General features: G+C 29.1%; 1 long non-coding RNA gene across 2 annotated transcripts in view; it reads right to left on the bottom strand.

The window, feature by feature from the left end:
- Positions 1-20271, bottom strand: part of LOC139427115 (uncharacterized) — a 114053-nt gene that overhangs the window by 70170 nt on the left and 23612 nt on the right. For both annotated transcript variants that reach the window (XR_015430372.1, XR_011638260.2), the window contains exon 2: positions 8737-8860. This is a non-coding gene — a long non-coding RNA (uncharacterized LOC139427115). The remainder of the gene's footprint in view (positions 1-8736; positions 8861-20271) is intronic.

Here is a 20271-nt window from a genome sequence, read left to right as displayed (position 1 = left end):
GCGTCTTGGGGACGATTGTAACAATAAGTAAAGGGGCGATTGTAACAGCTGAAAATAAATAATCTTATGTTTAAAAACCATTACTTAACTCTTTAAGAACCACCAATAGTTTCCTATAGCATTTATATTATGTTGCATGTGCATTATTTTATTTGTCACCTTTCACAGCATAAATTAAAATTTTTAACCCCTTAAAGTTAAAAGTTTAACCCTTTAGGTCTCTGTTCATTATTATTTTTACTCCTAAAATATCACTACTATTTTGATCAATAAAAAATATATCATAACTATGATAATATGTATAATTAACTATGTTTTAGTTGAATTTATGAACTGTTACAATTGACCCCGTAAGTGGGGACAATTGTAACAAGTGCACGACTGTCGAGAATTGTTAATAACTAATATAATAATATTTAAAATCAGGTATTTATTTTTCTTCTAGTAGAGGATAGTCTACTTTACACGTCTGTCAATAAATACTAATAATATATTGGATTTTTTGTTAGTTAAAAATAGTTAAGTAAAAAATGTTACAATTGACCCCACTCTCCCCTATAGAAAATGCGCTGCATTGAAAAACAATTTTCATTTTATTTTCTATTGTAATCAAATTTCATTAATTACAATATAGCTGCCGGAGACTTTTGCACGCTACTGATCTGAGTCATATGAATCTGATTTAAATATATCTTCATTGTAGACGGAGAAAATATTTCTGATAAAATTACTCCACTTTATAATAATGACATTTCTGGTAAAAAAACATAATTTTGGTTAATAAAACCAAACTATAAGGTATTTGAACCATTTATTTGGTTATTTTCTGATTTTATGGCAATATTTTACTCGTAAGTCTGGTTTGCAAAATTACAGTTCTTAGCAGCATGCATTTTGCAAAAAAAACTGAAAAGCCAATTTAACCAAATAAATGGATTTATACCATGCTCTACGGTATCATGATAAAATTACTAAATTTTACCACATCTACGAAATTTTATCACACGTTATAAAGCCATATTTTATTCTTTATTTTACCAAAATCATTACCATAGAGCTTCGGTGAAAATTACCGAACTTTTTGGTGTTTCCATAGAGCCAGAAGCACGGTAAATTTTAAAATATTCCGGTAGTTTTGACCATACCTTTTTTCTTAGTGTATGAAGATTGTTCCAGGTTTCAATTCAAATTTATTCATGTTGCAGTATTGAGTTCATATTTAAATTCTTTAAAATAAAAAATCCAAATTAACATAATTTGTAACGCACTTTACATATTTATAACTTATCATGTTCCGTCTATTAAGTATGTAGTAAGGAGGAAAGTCGTATATGACGTTAACGCAGTTTATAATTTTGTTGTATTCGTGAAATTTTAATAATCAATAACTTATATAATCAGACATAAAAAAATTTGCGATCTATAGCAAACTTAAATAGATATTTCACTTCATTTTTGTGTTTGTCAGGAGAAACTGAATAGAGCATCATTTTGGCAAGATTTCTTATTAATATTTATTTTGTTGGAAGATGAATGATTGTCGCCAATTTTCTTAAAGCAGGCAAACATTGATTGATTGATTCTTTAAACGTAAAGTTCTATTTGATATAGGTTTAATATAATTCTGTGCGTGTTGTGTTGCAAAAAAGTTTTTACTTGTATTCCTAGTTTCATTGAAGAAACATACATTATCGTTTTTGGCTAATGTCAAAACATGATTTATTACTTAGTTTGATCGAAAACATTTTACTTTATAGTTTTTCACTTTTTTTAAGGTTATTTTAAAAGTAGGCTTCAAGTGTTTCCGTATTTTTCTCATCATATAAATTATCTTTGAATATAATGCTTAAAAAATTCGCAACTTTCCGTAATATTTTTTTTTAATAATCTGACAATTTTACAATTCTCTACAAAGTAAAAAAAATTTGTTGAATAGTTGCAATAATTTTTGATGTTAAGGGGAACCAAAACTTTTTTACAATGCATGTACTCACATTTATTTACTTTTTCACAGTTACAGCTTTATTTATTCAATTTTTGTTTACTTATTGACAATAAATATTTTCACGTGCATTAGAATCAATTGAAGGGCTTCATTGCAAAAAGATATCGTTTAAAGACAGGCATATTTTTAGTAATATATTCTCTTTAATTTTATATATTTTTTGTGCGATAATTATAGTTCTGTACTTAAAAATGTTTTTATTTTACCCCAACATCGAAATTGGTAGCAACTATACACCAAAATTTTTTACAGCGTAAGGGAAGTTTTTTCTCAATTTTGAAGTACAGAAAAAAAGAAAAAAAGGAGAAAATGAAATTTTTATAAATGTTACGAAATTAAATAATTTTTTTTATTAATTTTAATAAAGCACTTGTTTATAGCAGATTTGAGTTTAAACATTCGGAAGAAGACATTGGAAATTCGGAAGGAAGCAATCGGAAGATTTAGTTTCGGAAGAAGAGGATTTGCAAGAACTACATTCAATACGAGATTTAATAGTTTTGAGGAAAATTCTCTAAACTGGAAGCGATTGAGAAGTTATCAGCTAATATGTTAGTAGTTTCTTTCAAATCTGTGATTTGTTCTGTTTTCATTTAAGTGACATATTGTTCGGAATTTTTGTCAAAATTTTCTTTCTGAAATTACACATAAAGGATAGATTTATTTAACTATATATGTCCCTCAAAGTTTTAATTAGTTGTGATCGCCACGGATGCATCAATTCTCTTAACAGAGGGTGCAACCAAGCATCAACTTTTTTACCACTTTTAATTTTTAAAAAGCAATTTCCTGACTTGTCTGGAGAGCTACGACCCTGAATTCAGTTCAAAATGTTTCTTAGTATTGTTTTCAGATGGATATTTGACAAGTTTTCAGGTTTACCACTAAAAAATATAATACTCAAAAATATATCCCATTGACTATATGAAAATGATAACTTTTTTAGTACCTACTTTTCTGAATAATTTAAAAACGTGGTTATCAGTATATTTATTGCTATAAGTCTTTCAAATAGTTGCAACCGCACAAAAGTTTGATTAAAAGATTGATAAAAAATCAAGGTCAAATTTCATGCCAATTTTTTAAATTTGCACGAGAATCAAATTTTTTTAAAAACAAATTCGTAATTAGAAAAAAAAGCACCAGTCTTCTAAAAGATGCTTTCGAATGGAAATTAAATATACTGGACAAAGCTTTAAAAGTAAAAAAAAACCCTTTGTTTAAATTCTAACGAGAACGAGGATATTTTTTTTTATATTTCATTGCTTTTCCCTGACAAGTGTAATTATGGGAAAAAATAATATCCATTAAATTTTTTTTGTTTATGAACAAATTTTTCCAGAAATGAATTATTAAAGTTGTTGATAACGCTTAAACTCATTAAAAATAGAATTAATGGCAAACAAGTCTTGAATATTAATCTTTTCAAAATAAAACATAATTTTAATGAAAGAAAAAAAATCGATTTTTCTTTCAAGTAAAGCCTTTCCTAATTTTCTTTTTAATGAATGTTTCACTTTAAATTTATTTTAAATATATTCGAAAAGTTTTTAATCCATCCAAATTTCTTTTTTAAAATGGTATTCTTAATTTATGTTTCCTGATAACCATTTTAAGCTTAGAATGAACAAAAATTCAAATATTATTTAAAAAGTTTGATTTGCTATATGGCTTGAAGTATTAAATCAACTAATTACTATTACTAAACGTATAAGATATAATTTTTTCCTTGCTGGTAGTCATAATACTACAATACTACATCGCTAATAACGCTAATTTAATAGTAGGGGAGAGTGGGGTCAATTGTAAAATCTTTTACTTAACTATTTTTAACTAACAAAAAATCCAATATATTATTAGTATTAATTGACAGACGAGTAAAGTAGACTATCCTCTACTAGAAAAAAAAATACCTTATTTTAAATGTTATTATATTAGTCATTAACAATTTTTGACAGTCGTGCACTTGTTACAATTGAATTGTCCCCACTGTTAATTGTAACAGTTCATAAAATCAACTAAAACATAGTTAATTATACATATTATCATAGTTGTGATATATTTTCTTATTGATAAAAATAGTAGTGATATTTCAGGAGTAAAAATAATAATGAGCAAAGACCTAAAGGGCCAAACTTTTAACTTTAAGAGGTTTAAAATTTTAATTTATGCTGTGAAAGGTGACAAATAAAATAATGCACATACAACATAATATAAATGATATAGGAAGCTATTGGTGGTTCTTAAAGAGTTAAGTAATGGTTTGTAAACATAAGATTAAATATTTTTAGCTGTTACAATCGTCCCTTTACTTATTGTTACAATCGTCCCCAAGACGCCATTTCAGCTTCATTTGTTAAAAACAATGCCAGTTAATTAACAAAACTAATGTTTTTTTTTGGAAATGTTAATTAAGATGTCCACTTACATATTCGGTTAATAATTTTTATTTGTTTAAGCAAAATTACTTTGTTACAATATAATATTCTAATACCAAAAAAAGTACTTACGTAGCGTGAAAATATCTTTTGCGACGTAACTCTTTCAAAAGTACATAAAAATGGTTGCCAGCAGGGGTGTACATGTAGATTTATTAAATACACCTTGTGCACCACCTAGGAACCAAATCTAGAACCCGACACTCAAAATTTTTGCTCTGTTACAATTGGTACCCTGTTACAATTGACCCCACTCTCCCCTATTGTTATAAATACTATAAAAGGAGAATCGTTATGAACCTACTTCTACAAATCCTTAAAAATTTCTATTTCTTAGTAGAACTTTCATCTAGTTGTGCTCAATGTCAAGTCAACTTCACTATTAAAAATATTTTAACTGATTATTGACCATACAAACAACAAAACAGATTTTTTGTCAATTTTTATCCTTCACCTCCATTTTTTTATATTCCATACACCAAAAACTTTTCAAGTTCATTAAAACAATAGATTTAATTATATTACTTAAATAAAATGTAACATTCGAACCTAGTGACTGGTACAGTATAACCATTTTACCTTCTCTGGCAGTCACTAGGATAAAATGTTCTTGTAATAATAAATTTTAGTCAACCAACTATCAAATAAGTTTTTTGTATTAATCTCTTAGTATTATTAATTTTATCTATCTTATTTAACTCGTTCATGACGAAATGACAAATATTTAAGGGTTCATCGATTTTTTAAATAAGCAAATAATAGTAGCAACAAGATTTCATTATTAACGTTTATCATATAAGTCTTGAGTCTAATAACGTTTATCCAATAAGAAAATCTATTAAGCCTTGTTTTCGGGGGTGTTCCGTATTGCTCTCTAAATATTTTTAGAATCGTTGCCAGAAAAGCATGAACATTAGAAGTCAGAAATTGATATGTGAGAGAGATAAAAAAAAATGCTACCAAAAACTTACGAATCACAATTGAGGAATAAAAAAGCTTAAAAATCAATTTGATTCACTGAGAAATAAAGTATGATCAAAACTAGAAGAATATTATTAAATTGGCAGTGTTTTTGGCTCCATGGGAACACCCAAAAGTTAAGAAATGTTCATCGTAAAGCTTTAGCAATGAATTTGGTGAAGTAAACAAAATATGGTTTTATGATAAAATATGGATATGATAAAATTTGGTAAATATGGAAAAATATATGCAAATGCCATAAATAGGCCAGAAATGCAAATGCCATATATCCGGGTCATAATAGCTATACATTGAGATAAAAGTATGGTTAAGCATACTAGCATATGGTACCGTGTTTCTGGCTCTATAGAAACACCAAAAATCTCGGTAATTTTTACCGAAGCACTTTAGTAATAATTTTGGTAAAATTAATAAAATACTGTTTTATAATATGTTAAAAAATTTGGTAAATAGGATAATGTTTAGTAATTTTATCACGATATCTTCCAGCATGTCATAAAAACCATTTATTACGTTACATTTACTTTTCAGTTTTGTATTTTTTATTAAATGTGAGGTAATAAAAATTATAATTTTGAAAACCAGAATTTTCGGTAAAGAGCTACTATGCGAATAGAAAATTACTAAAATAATGGTTTAAATACCGTATAAATTTGGTTTTATTATCCGGAGTTAGATTTTTTTTCCACCAAAAATACACACAGTACGGTAATTTAACTAGAATTTTTTTCTCCGTGAATAATAATGACTATTTATGTATTCGGCAACTATGATTTAATTTGTTTAAATTATATGTCATATAAACAAATCTTTTCTTTCTTTGGTCCAATTTCTAACAAATATTTTGACGTGCAATTTATTCTACAAAAAAAGGCATCACTTTCTAAATCTGGTTAATTGTATGCACTACACCGTTAAACTATGAACCATCTCCGGTAGCAATTCTATAGCCATTGTTTAATTCTCAGTATTATTCTATTCCTCGATTTATAGCTTTACAAAGACATAGGGAAGCTTTTCAAGCAAATAACTTGGGAACAACTGGATCGGAGGGAATTAATGATTAAATGACATTTATTGAAGATGGCGTCTCATCCATTCGCCTTAGGGAACTCATCGTATTAAATTGAGAAAGCCAAACAGGTAGTCGCCTGTCATGTGTGAATTGCTCTGAAATACGAGTAAACGTAAATGTAACTAAGTGCCAATGAAAACAATGAGTAATTTGTTATTGGATACTGTTTCTTAACGGACATTGTATTTCTGACTACAACTTCGATGTAAATAATGGAGTATATCATATTTTGTTAATAATGCCACATTTTCTTGAACTTTAAGAGCTTTTGCTTTATTAATAATTTCAAATTTTACGTTTATACAATCTTTTCATACTGTAGTTAAGCCTTTCTTTAAAACTATTACTGTATTATTTTGCCTATTTTTTGATCGACAAAAATATTTATTCCGAAATAATCATTAGTTTTTTTTAATAACTGTTGTTTAGCAGCCCAATTTTGTGCTCACGATTACCAATGTCCAATTTTATAGCTTTGTAATTTTGAATCCAATCCAGAAGACATGGGAACTTTTGGACAAAGTATTGGGAGTAATTTGATTTCATGGAGGATTCTTTTATGAAACTATCATTTGCGTTGCATCGAGAGGAAAAACCACGAAAACCTACCATGGTAAGCTTGATGGCAAGGGGACTTTAACTCCTGATTTGTCTACCATTGAGGATATTTTATGTCAAGACTGTGGTTGATGCGAGCCGAGCGTAGAATTTGTATCGATCTGCCATCGATGGGATTTGAACCTGGGTCATGAGAGGCGATCGCTTTATCCCTTAAGCAGCCACAGATCTGTGCACATTAGTTTTTTTTAAAAAAAATTTATATTTATTTTTTCAATATATTTTTTTATAATCGTCGTTGAATAGCCAACCCAATTTTATGGGTTTACGACTACTAATGTTCGTAAATTTGTCTGATCTCTCATTTTTTTTTTTAAATGCTCCTTTTTGAAGGGTTTAGCTGTTATTTCTTGTTATATAAAAGCTACGCATGGTCTCTCTGATGGCTCGCATGGAAATTAAAATAATTGGTTCATCAATAGTATACAGTAGTATTCAATCAACGAAGAAGATTAAATGACCATTTTATCCCTCATCATTCGATTAATTGGGCATAGTTACACTATTTTATTTACATAGTACCGTCGGTTCGCATCGACGGTACTATGTAAATAAAATAGGGTAACTTAATTTTACTTACATAGTACAGTCATACATATGCAATTTAGATACCTAATCTCACACATGTCAATACCAGATATGGGCAGATATAACACAGAAATAACATTAAACTACCCACTAGCCGTACCTAGATAGTCATAGATTCAACAGGATTTGTACAGACGTTTCTTCCAAAAAATTAGACATTTCTTTTGCTGTACCAAAGTAAAGGGCTACTGCACTGTAAAAACTGAAAAAAAACTGCACTGAAGAAAAAAAAGAAATACCTATCCGAATTTGGCGTTGAAAAACTCGAAAAATTGTGGGTTATTTCAAGTTGTTACAGAATCGAACGATCATGCACACTTTAAAGGGTGCAGTTAAATCTAAATTAAATAGATTATAAAGCTTACACCACAAATCAATATACTCGATTCATTATTCTCGCCAATCTTGGAGTTAATGTTTAACGATCTAAGACGATAAATATTTTTTGTTTGCAATCGAGAAGGTGAAAGTGTGATTTCGTCTCGCATGGTTCTGAATATTACGTGGAAGTAAATTGTCATCAAAGGGTGGGTTTTAGTTGCATATTAAACATAATTTTGTGTATTAGTATTTTAATCTCCTATTAATATCTATTACTATTAATATCTCTTATTATTCTCTAATCTCTCTAGGAATTTAATGTATATTATCTTATTATAATTCTAAATTTTTGTGCTACTGAATGCAAACAATGGGGGTGGCTAATTTAAAATAAATAGGGTAATAGAACATTTTCTGTGAGGTGAAGCACCACTTTGGGGTGAAGTAGTAGCCATCATTTTTGGTGTTAAGATGCAGCGTCACAGACATAAAATTCAGATAACCTCATGTATTAAAAAAACGCTTGCAAAAGGCCAGATAAATAAGGTTGCTTAATAATAATAAGGTAAGATTACCTAAGCAACAACCACATACATATCAGTCGTAACTCGAGCTTTTTTAGGTTTTATAGGCTGAGAAAATTAATATTGGATAAATAACGCATCAATTATTACTTACATATAGGCTATAGATAGCATTAAATAACTAACCTTTACACTTTCACCGAATACAGTGGTACTGAAGTCGCAGATTAGAACCAGTTGCTCTCGGTACTACTGGATAATCAATTACACTTTTCTCCATCGATGTCACCATAGATACGAAACAAATCCTCTGAAAAATAAACCATATTAAATTTATTAACCTCTTTATATTTGGATCAACACTTTTAAATTTTTTTGTTTATTTTTGGACTGTGTTGATCTTATTACGGGGTAAGTAAGTCTAAGAGAGTATATGAGAAGTGCATATGCATATTTTAAATTTTTATATATGCACTCAGAGTATTTTGAACGAAGAATAATGAAATGTTGAGAATAAAATGTGAAAAAAGAAATTGCTTCTGCTATGCAATACAGTAAATGAACAGTGAATTTAACTCATTAAAGACAGCGTACCTCATACAGTTAACTGTAAAAAAAGTAACAATGAGTTGTAAAAAATAAATTTTATCATGGAAAATAAGTAGAAAGAATCTAATAAGCAAAATCTAATGTATAAATTTAATACATATTACTTACATAATACTTAATCATATTTTTCGGAAAAGGCTTTCAAATTTTGCAAAAAAAAAAAAAAAAAAAAAAAAAAAACAGGGCCACCCTGAATAACTTTTGATCTAATTATCGGATTTTAACGTACTAAGACTCGATCTTACTGGTGCTTGGGGGTGCCCTTAAATATGCTAATTAGTTAGGACAGACGATAATTTAAGATGCAAATTAGAAACAAAACAATTTTTCTCTGAATCAGCTTATCTTTATATTCGACAGATTTGGATTTCAGACTTCTAAAATTTAGGGGATAGCGGCAATTTGGGAAATATGGTCCTAATAGTTTGGTCAAGAGAGCAGTCCAAAGTTTGGACACTTGAATGTTAGTTTTACTTTTTGCGTATTTCACCATATCTCGAGAAATTTTTAAGCGAATTTAAAAATGTTTGCACATAATTATAAAATTCATTTATCCGAAGATAATTCCATATACTATTTTGAAAAAATCGAAAACAAATTTTGAGTTGTAAGGTATATAATTTTTAATGTCACTTGAAGAAAGTAATTGTATAAGACATAGTACAAAGTTTGAAAAAAATCTGTTGAGTAGTTCAGGAAAAGTAAAATTTTAAATATATGACTTTTTAACCTTCATTTTTGTACGTGAAGATCAGATCATTAGATCAAAAGTTATTTAGGATGGTTCGTTTTTTCTTTGCGCACTGTACATGCTTCATGGGGTCACTGCATGCATCTTGCGCATCTTATTCAGCCATCATTTTTACTCGTGGTATTGTATTCTTCTCCACAGCTAATACACTGATATCTATGAAATTCTGAGTATGTACAGTCCGCAAAAAAAAAAAGATATCACCCTGAATAACTTTCGTTCTAATGATCGGATTTTCACGAACTAAGTGCCAATCTTAATGGTTCCGAGGGGTGACCTCAAATATGCTAATTAATTAGTGCTAACTATTAATTAAGTTACGAAATCAGACACAAAAACGTACTTTCTCTGAATAAACATATAATTTTTTTTGCATATTTGGATTCCTTATCTTCAAAATATAGGGGGTAGCCGCAATCTGGGAAATGTGGTCTCCTTAGTTTGGTCAGGAGAGCGATTCAAAGTTTTGATCCCTTAATGTTAATTTCGTTTTTTGCTTCTTCAGTCATATTTTAAAAACTAATGAAGCAATTCAAAAAAAAATTGCACCCACTCATAAAACTCATTTACCCAAAGATAATTTCAAGAAAAAAATAATTTTTAATAATTATTTATTATTTTTTATTATTTAATTAAAGTGAGGATGAAAAAATTTTGAATTATAAGGTAGAGATTTTTTTATACCATTTTAATCTACATATTTTTCAATTGAAAAATCTAAAGTTTCTATTGTTTTTATTTATTAGAAGATGAGAAAAATTAAAATTTATTATTTAAAAAAAATTATTTGGCGACAATGAAGAAATGATTTAATGGGGCGATTAATATTAAAATGTGATAAACTTACGAGGAACTTGACTTAGCGCGAGTGGCGTAAAATTTCATTCATATTTTTTTCGCTAATAATCGTTTGCTAATCTTTTTATTTTTATTTCTTTAAAACTATAAAATACGATATTTCTCTTTTAGTCCTCTAAAAATCTATTTGAAATTTAGTAAAGAAATTTGAATAAAACCTTTTAATCATCGAATGTCGAGTTTTATAAAAGCATGCTTGTGATAGTATATGATTATACTCCAGATTTTGCTTATTTAATGTGATTATTTTTTATTTTTTAGTTCTTTCTTCTCAATAACTGATACAATTTCAATAATATACATACGTATGAATAGATTTGGAATAAAATATTTATGTATTTCTCGAATATATTTTTTATAAATATTAATAAAAATACGTAGTCAACATTTTTAAGCATCTCTCACATCATTGCAAATTTCTTAACATCTTATATATCGTCTTAATCTTAAAAGTAATTCTTTAATCACCTGTCCGGAAGTGTTTCGCAGAACTATTTTACGAACTATTTAATTAAATTTTAACATTTTTAAAAATCTTATTCTTTACCCTACTACTTTTATTATTTCATCATTAATATACAAAAAAATTTTTTTTAGTACTTTAATTAAGGTTTTCTTTAAAGTAAAGTTCCTTTTTAAATTATAGTCAAGTTTTTTTTTTTAAAGAATTATTGTCTGCTAGCTAATAAAACCTTGTTGAGAAATTAAAAACTTTCCGCTGTTTAAAATTATTAAATGCAAAACAGCTGATTATTTACTAAACATACTATTTTTTTCGAAAAAGAGTATAAATTATTGATTGTCTTTTCTTGTTTTGTTTCTTGTGACTTCAACATAGATTATCTAAAATAGTATTGATGTTTTAGAAGTCACTACAAAGAGTATAAAGATACTGAACATAAAAAGTACGTAGCCAAAATTTTTAGGCGTCTTAAAATATCTCAGCATCTTCAATGTCGTCCAAACATCTTAGTTGTGAAATTTAATTATCTGACCACGTGTGATTCACTTATTATTTCATTATATCTTTTACTCTTTCTTTATGATTCGATGTAGATTTTTTTCCGGATAATATACTAAACTATTTTGTTTAATTTTTTACTTTATACTACAATAATATCTTGGGAATCGTGCTAAAGTGTTATCAGGAAAAATGCCTTATTTTGTTAAGAGGGAAATAATCCTCATAGAACAATCCCTGACTTCTGTAAGCTACTTGAATATAGTTGCAGACCAGGTTCACCCATTCATGGCAACAGTTTTTCCTGCGGGGGATGGTGTTTACCAACAGGATAATGCACCATGTCATAAGGGTTGAATCGTCATGGATTGATTCGAGGAACATTCCAGTGACTTTCAAGTCATATCTTGGCCCCCAAATTCACCTGACCTTAATCCAATAGAGCATTTGTGGTCCTACTTGGAAAACTAAATTCATACTGCCACGCTACCCCCTCGGAATGTGAGGGAATTGCAGGACCAGTTGGTGAGCGCTTGGTACCAGATACCTCAGACTCTATCAGCACCTTGAGGAATCAATGCCACGGCGGGTGCTAGCAGGTTTGAGGGCTAAAGGTCGTCCTACGTGTTATTAGCAGGGTGGCTATAATGTAATGTCTCTTCGGTGTATATTTCTCACATTTCCTAGACATTCTATAGAATGCCAAATGAGAAACCGGTAAAGTATAAAATGCATTCGTCAAAATGTCATTCAAAAATTACAATTAGGTTATTTTCTTTTCTTTTATATGAAAATTTTGTTTCTAAGACAGGCATAAATTATGTCTCGCACAACTTTTTACTTTTCTTTACACATTTTGAAAAAATGTTTTTTAATGGAACTCCCAGTTTTCTTTTCTCAGAATGACATCTTTATTTTTGAAAAATGCATGTTACTGTGAATGACCGAAATCTGGAGAATGTTGACATTCGCCGGTGAAAGTCGACAATCACACAGTCGCTTTGGTGATTGTCTGAAATATTTTTTACATCCGATTTGATATTAATTTATTCACTGATATAATTACATTTATTCAATATTTTAACACTCACTGACGATAGATTAGAAGAAACATCAGTGTAGGGTAAACCGGACAAATGCATACCGGACAATGACATCTGACCTTAAAAAAAACTTCAGTGTAGGGTACACCGAGCAAATGTATACCGGGCAGTGACACTTGACTTTAAAAAAACATCATTGCAGGGTATACCGGTCAAATGTATACCAGGCAGTGGCACTTGACCTTAAACAAACATCAGTGTAGGATATACCGGGCAAATGTATTACCGGGTTGTGGCACTTAACTAGACCTAGTATATATTTCAGACATTTACCAAAGGTCTAGTCATACTAGTTCTAGTTAATTGCCACTGCCCGGTATACATTTGCCTGGTATACCAGACACTGATGTTTTTTTAAGGTCAAGTGCCACTGCCCGGCATACCCTACACTGAAGTATTTTTAAGGTCAAGTACCACTGGTATATCCTACACCGATGTTTTTTTAAGGTTCAGTGCCATTGCCCGATATATATTAGCCTGATACTCCAAACACTGATGTTTCTTCTAATCTATCGTCAGTAAGTATTAAAATATCGAATAAATATAATTATACCCACGAATAAATTAATATCAAATCGGATGTAATAAATATTTCGGACATTCACCAAAGCGACTATGTGATTGTCAACATTCACCGGTGAAAGTCAACAGCCACCGATTTCGATCATTCACAGTAGCATGCACCTCATTAATATAACATAATGACCTCATCAGTATGTTTTTTTCATATTTTGCCTAAATAACATTTGTCATTCTGTAGAATGCCTAGGGAAAGTATGTAATACCTCTCACATTTCATACTTTGCTGAAAACATCCGGCATTGTATAGAATGCCTACGCATTCTATTCAATACCGGCGTTTCATACTTTGTCCGGTAACATATATAAGAAAACAAAAATAATCTTAGTAGCAGTATTTGGTGGTAAATGTAGCTGTAATCGTATTTGAAGAATATGCTCTGCGGCATTTTATGGTGAATTTGCGAATGTAAGTTTCAGAATGTATCGAAAGATGAGGATGGTATTTGCTAATCATCTTTATCCAAAGAAAGCCTTGTAAACTAAATATCTAGCAGAATGAAGCGATTTTTTAAACAATGAATCTTACAATATGCAACATATTATTTCAATATCTTATTCTTAAACATAACATATTTCAATGATTTTGAAATACCACTAAACATTCAGCAATTCCTTGAGTTATAGAAAAAAGAAATATCGTAAATTATAGAAAACCTTGTGAATGCGCATTAGAATTACTATACAATATACATTTTATTTTTCAAGCACTTTTTTTTCTTCAAACTTTCTTGCCCAGAACACTCGATTACAGTTGTAAAAATGATTATCCGTAAAATTTTGTGTATAGCCATAATAAGTTATGTTAATTTGATTTTAGTATGAAATCCTCGTATAAGTATAACAAAAACAATATAATGTAAATAATATCAGATAAAAAGTTCATGTATCTAAATTCTAGAAACTTAGAAAATTATAAATAATTTATAAATCGATTCAAATTAAATTTTCTTTTCAAAGGAGAATAAAATAAAATAAAAATTGCTTTTTGGACAGAAATTAGCTTAAAAAATTGTCTATATCCTGGAAACTTTGAGATATTTTCTATTAACTTTGAGATATTTCTATTAAACCTCTCTGAGCAATCACAGAGCATTATTTAAATTTTTTTTACAGTCAGAAATTGGTTGCCTAGCAACCTAGTGAAATTAAGTCTTCTTCTTGTGAAGTTGTCAATGGGTTACCTTAAAATATTAATTTGCGCTGGCGACTTTTTTTGGCAGTTTTCTGGACTATCGCCAAATATATAAACCTTTATTGTGACCCAATTTAAGACCCAATTTTTTCAAAATTTTGTCTACCCCCCCTAATTCAAGTGTCTGGATTCCAAATTTGTAAAAAAAAAAAAGTTTATTCAGAGAAAGTACGGTTTTGTGTCTGATTTCGTAACTTAATTAATAGTTAGCACTAATTAATTAGCATATTTGAGGTCACCCCCCAGAACCATTAAGATTGACACTTAGTATATGAAAATCCGATCATTAGAACGAAAGTTATTCAGGGTGATATCTTTTTTTTTTTTGCGGACTGTACACTCTGATAATTTATAGGGTTCTATCGGATAATATGCTAGATCTGTAGAATCGGAATGTAATCTGTGTTTTTGTATGATTCTTAAAATTTAAAAACGTGTCTTAATATTATAATTTAAAGCTAAGGATTTATTCTTATTAGCTTCCATCTTGCATCTTTAAATTTCGAAACTGAAAACATTAACGATACCAAAGATTTTTAACTATATTTTAAAATATAAAGCGTCATGGTGAATACGAATTTATTAAAACACATCAGATTTTCTTACTTTTTAAGCAATTTTTAAACATTTTAAGGACTATACGATCGTTGATGTGATTATACGCATTAATAAAATGTGGCTATCCCTCCTGAAGTTGAAGATAAGATAGCCACCGAATTTATAACGTGATTCCGCCATTATATTCCCTTGCTTTTTAAAGAAATACAAAGATTGGACTATATGTGTCTTAAAGGTTTAGCTACTAGAAAAAAATATAACCTACGTATTTTTGCTGTCATGAAAATTGGAGTCATGAAAATTATTGCATAATTTTTGCTGTCATGAAAAGAAACGCTTTGTCTAAATTGATAAAAAGTTAAACTGCTTCCTGTGAAGCTGCATTTGCTGCAATATATTAAAAATATCGGAGATATTTTAACTGGTCATCTCCTTTCTATGGCCCATCTAATGGCCTATGACTATCTTTAATCTCTATGAACTCAGCATGCCTTAGAATTTAACAGGCTTGCGAACATTAAAAAAATCTGTAAAAGAAAATTTAATTCCTAGAGGATTAGAAAAAACTGACTATTTAAAAAAAACTAAAACTAGACAAAGGAAAACTATTTCAAAATTCGAACACCTCCTCAAAACTATTTACAAGAAACAATAAATACGTAAAACTGAAAGTTATGTGCATAAACAGTTGAAAGTTTATCTGCTTAAAAAATGTTGCCTAAAGCTTGTTGAATAAAAGTGTAAAGTGAATTTAAATTTTATGTAAACATTTATTTGAGTTATCCATATAGAGTAGACTAAGCCCTTTGGGTTAGAGTTTGAAATCACGTGATTTGTCTACCCAACTGATTGGCTGTCTTGTAGAGAATTGCTGTTTTCACTTCCAGAGAAGAAATAGGCAATAAAGAGCATTCTGCATCATGTGATTTACCTGAAATTCACTTTAGTGTTGGTTTCCATGTCTACGAATATTTTAAAGCAAGATTCTTGTTCCGGTATATTTGTAAACTATAGATTTGTTCACTATTTCTTTTGTAAAAAAATATTTATTTATTGCTAATCAGTTTTAAATGTGACATAGACTTTTTTTTAAAAATTTGCTTCATACGAATAAAATTAAACATCAGAAATAAATTATAAAGACTTACTAAAATTAAACTGAAAAAGTAATTTTCAGGTCGTAAGCTGGTGAAAAGAAAATTAGCATGTTTTCCCTTTTAATTCATGTGATGTTTTTGGGAAGTTCTCAATTAATAATGAGTTTTTTTTCACTCAAATTTTTACTTTAAATACAGAAAGAAAAGGTACTTCTAAGCAAAAATAATTTGAAAACAATTTGTATTACACAAATACTATTAAAGGCATTTTAGAGAGAGAAAACAATGTAAGTTCTTAAACAGAAGGAAATGTTGTTTTGCGAACTATTACTACTAATTTAAGATAATTTGGATACTATTTTGTTTTAATGCTTCTTGCATGATATATTTTAAAAAAGTCACTTCTTTAGGCAAGCTTAAGACATTTCTAAATATCTTAATTTACTATCCTTTATAAAATTTTTAAGTATTCAATAATTTTTACATTTGAATGAAAATAGTAATACAAATTATATTAGTTAAAACATACTATTGAAGCCTTTAAAGTATTACTTAATTAAAAAGCTTATTCACTTCAAAAATATAAAAATTGCAAATAGCAGTTGGCATGTTTCAAGCACTCAAAAAAAAGCGCCCATTTTCAAGACTTACCAGACGTGAATGAGAGAAATCGAAAGTGATTAAAAATATAAACGTAAGGTTGCCAAAGAAAAATAAAGATGAGAAGCAGAACTAGAAAAACAGCAGTAGAGAGAAAGAAAAAAAAAGAAGATATTTATGCGTTGTCATATCTCATATTTTTCTCATATTTTTATTTTTAATTGAAATAATTCCAGCAATCGAATAATAGACGATAGGTATAAAAAAGCATAAAAATTGTTTCAGAATACCTCAAAAGGGTATACTTACAAGTTCTTTTTAATTATAAAAGTAAAAAATTTTTCTCAATTTTTCACAATAGATAAAATTGATTAATTCATAGTTTTACTGTAGCTAGGTTATATTCATTTATTTAGAATCCCATTAAATTTGATTCCAGTAAAATTTTTCATACCTTTAATCTTTATATCAAAATGTATAGACTTCTTTATATGCTCCAAGACCCCAATTTTGCGTTTGAGACATTGATGAGCTAGCTTGAAAATAATAAGAATGACTTTTAGGTGTTTATGTTCAGTTATCAAGAGATATTGGGTCAAGATTAGAAAATAGTGTACCACTAGGTCAGAAATTACTAAGTTTCAGTGCTAACTTAGAAACTGGTGAATACTCGGAAAAGACCATTTAATCTTTTGGAAAGCAGTCACAGAAATATTTCACATGTTACTGTTTTTTCTTCTTCTTAATCTTAAGGACTTAATCTTAAGTTGCGTTTTGCTTTTATTATGTAACCTATAGAGCTCTCATTTCATCTGAAGCTCACAAAAATATAATATTGGACACTCATTTACAATATTTATGAAGGAGATAAATCACAGAATTCAGAAACAGATTTTATAGAGAACTTCACTAGCTTAGTGGATTAGCATGTTCAAAAACACCCTAAAAGTTCAACTTTAAGGTAAAAAGAAAAATCAAAAATCAGTTTAAAATATATTTTTGCTTTAAAAATTGGCTATTTTAAAGATTAAACGAAAATTATATATTCTGCATTTAAACCCGACTAAAATAGATGCTTTTTTAAGCCTCAAAGTTTGAGAGCTTTTAAAATGTTACTTAATATGTTCTACTCCAAAGCTTTTAATGTATTTCTGATTTATCTGTGAAATTATTTCAATTAATAATTGAGCGTTTTCAAAATGTAACTTAACTTATCCTTCCACAAAACTTTTCAATAATCTTTGTGTTACTCACAAAATTATTTTAACAAAATTTTTTTAGCGTGTTTTCAAAAAGGTTATTATATCAAAGGTTATTGTAAATGGTTATTTTTCATTTGTGTATTTTCAAGATGACACTGAACATTTCTTTCATGGAGTTCTTTATTAATTTTTGTGTTACTCGTAAAATTATTGTAATAAATAATTTTAAATTTAAATGTTTTTAAAGTGTCACTTAGCATGTCCTTCATTTATCTCTGATGTTTGTTATGTAATTTTATTTTAATGAATAGTTTTTTTTATTTAAATGCTTCAAGATGTCAATTCACACATTCTTCCACGTAGCTCTTCATTTATCTAATGCTTATAATGTTATTTTAGCAAATAATTTCTTATTTGAGCTCAAGATGTCATTAATATGTCATTTCATTACCAATAAAAAATTTTTTAAAACACATTTTAAATGTGAATATCTTCAAAAGTTAACTTATGCTCTCTCCGCAAAACTCTTAATAATCTTTTAATCTTATAAATTATTTTAAAAACCGCAATACAACTTCTCTTGTTGCATAAGTTCTTTTTATGTAGAGGTACACCTTTTATCTTAAATGTAGTGGTTTACGAAATCCTCCAAAAACATAATCTAAAAAGCCAACAGAACGAGTTTTTTTGTCGTAAAAAGAAGTTTGAATAAACTGCAGAACTACCAATAGCAAAAGAGTTGTTTCATCACAAAACAAAACTGAAGGTAGGGAAAAAAAAATCCAATTTTTCCCAAGAGAAAAGAAGAGAAAAAGATCGAAAAGAGTAAAAGAAATGCATCCATACCCAATGGGATCCGTAGTTGCGAAATTTGTTTTCATGATACGGATACAAAGATGAATGGCAAAAGTTGATTCTGGCGACAGGACGAATGGGGACGACAACAAAATGAATAACAACTGCCAAATGGAGTTGGAAACATCCAAGGGGCAAAGAAGATAAATGAGCTGAACAACTCAGAGCCATTGGTTTCAGCACCTGGACACTGAATGGACAGACCCTTTACTTTACTGCAATATACCAAATTTACCCCAAGGATTGAATGCAGCTACCTCACAACTTCAGTGCTAGACAGAGACGAAATAACGAAGTTCAGGAGATGATGAATTTGTTTGTGAGTTGATAAGAGACGAAGTGATAAATGGAGCACCAAAATTTTTGAATCGGGAGAAGAGAAACACTTTCAAATGCATCAATCACGACACACCACACATATACTTTTATCTATGGTATATTTATTATTATTTTCGGAGAGTATACAATAGTTAATATTTCTAGGTGAGGGAAAAACCAGTTATCAGAGTTACTGTGGTTTCCATCATCGAATTTTAAAGGATTTGCTCCGTATCTTGGGTATTGGAAGTAAACTATTGATAAAATTTTAAGAAAGATTGGGTAATATGTCATCAATCACTTCAGGGGGAAAAAAGACAGAATTCTCCTCAAATTATCGATAATTATAGCCAAAGTGATTTTTCATTCTCTTTATGTTTATTTGGACTGGTGAAGCATAAATAATAATTTTCTCAGAAGATTTATATGAGTATTTTTAAAATGAAATTACTTTCAAACAATTAAGATGCACGAAAAGCCCCTTTTCATTTAATTCGTTAATATTTCAAAGGAATAAAATCAATTAATAATTAAAAAATGGTTATTAATTTTTAATTAAAAATATTTTTTTGCTATTTTATAAGAAAATAACTTGTTTATCGCCTTTTCTATGTTGAGGACAAGAAAAGTAGTGTTGTATAACTGTAATTTGCTATTTAACTATAATATTATAACTATAATAATATAATTATAACTATAATAATATAATTATAACTATAATAATATAATTATAACTATAATAATATAATTATAACTATAATATAACTATAACGTTACCGTTAAAGTTTGATTGTTGTTGTTGTTAATGTACGTCGCACTAGAGCTGCACAATGGGCTATTGGCGACGGTCTGGGAAACATCCCGAAGGATGATCCGAAGACATGCCATCACAATTTTGATCCTCTGCGGAGGGGATGGCACCCCCGCTTCGGTAGCCCGACGACCTGAGCGCGAAGTCGAACACTTGACGGCAGCACAGTTTAACGAGAACCAATACCGCACACCCTCGGTCCCTACGCAGACTGATCCAAGTGG

Source organism: Parasteatoda tepidariorum, chromosome 11 (assembly GCF_982258835.1).
Source record: "Parasteatoda tepidariorum strain Cologne lab strain chromosome 11, Ptep-v5.0, whole genome shotgun sequence".
Classification (NCBI taxonomy): Eukaryota; Metazoa; Arthropoda; class Arachnida; order Araneae; family Theridiidae; genus Parasteatoda; species Parasteatoda tepidariorum.
Note: the sequence above shows the minus strand (reverse complement) of the source record. Positions and strands in the feature narration are given on the sequence as shown.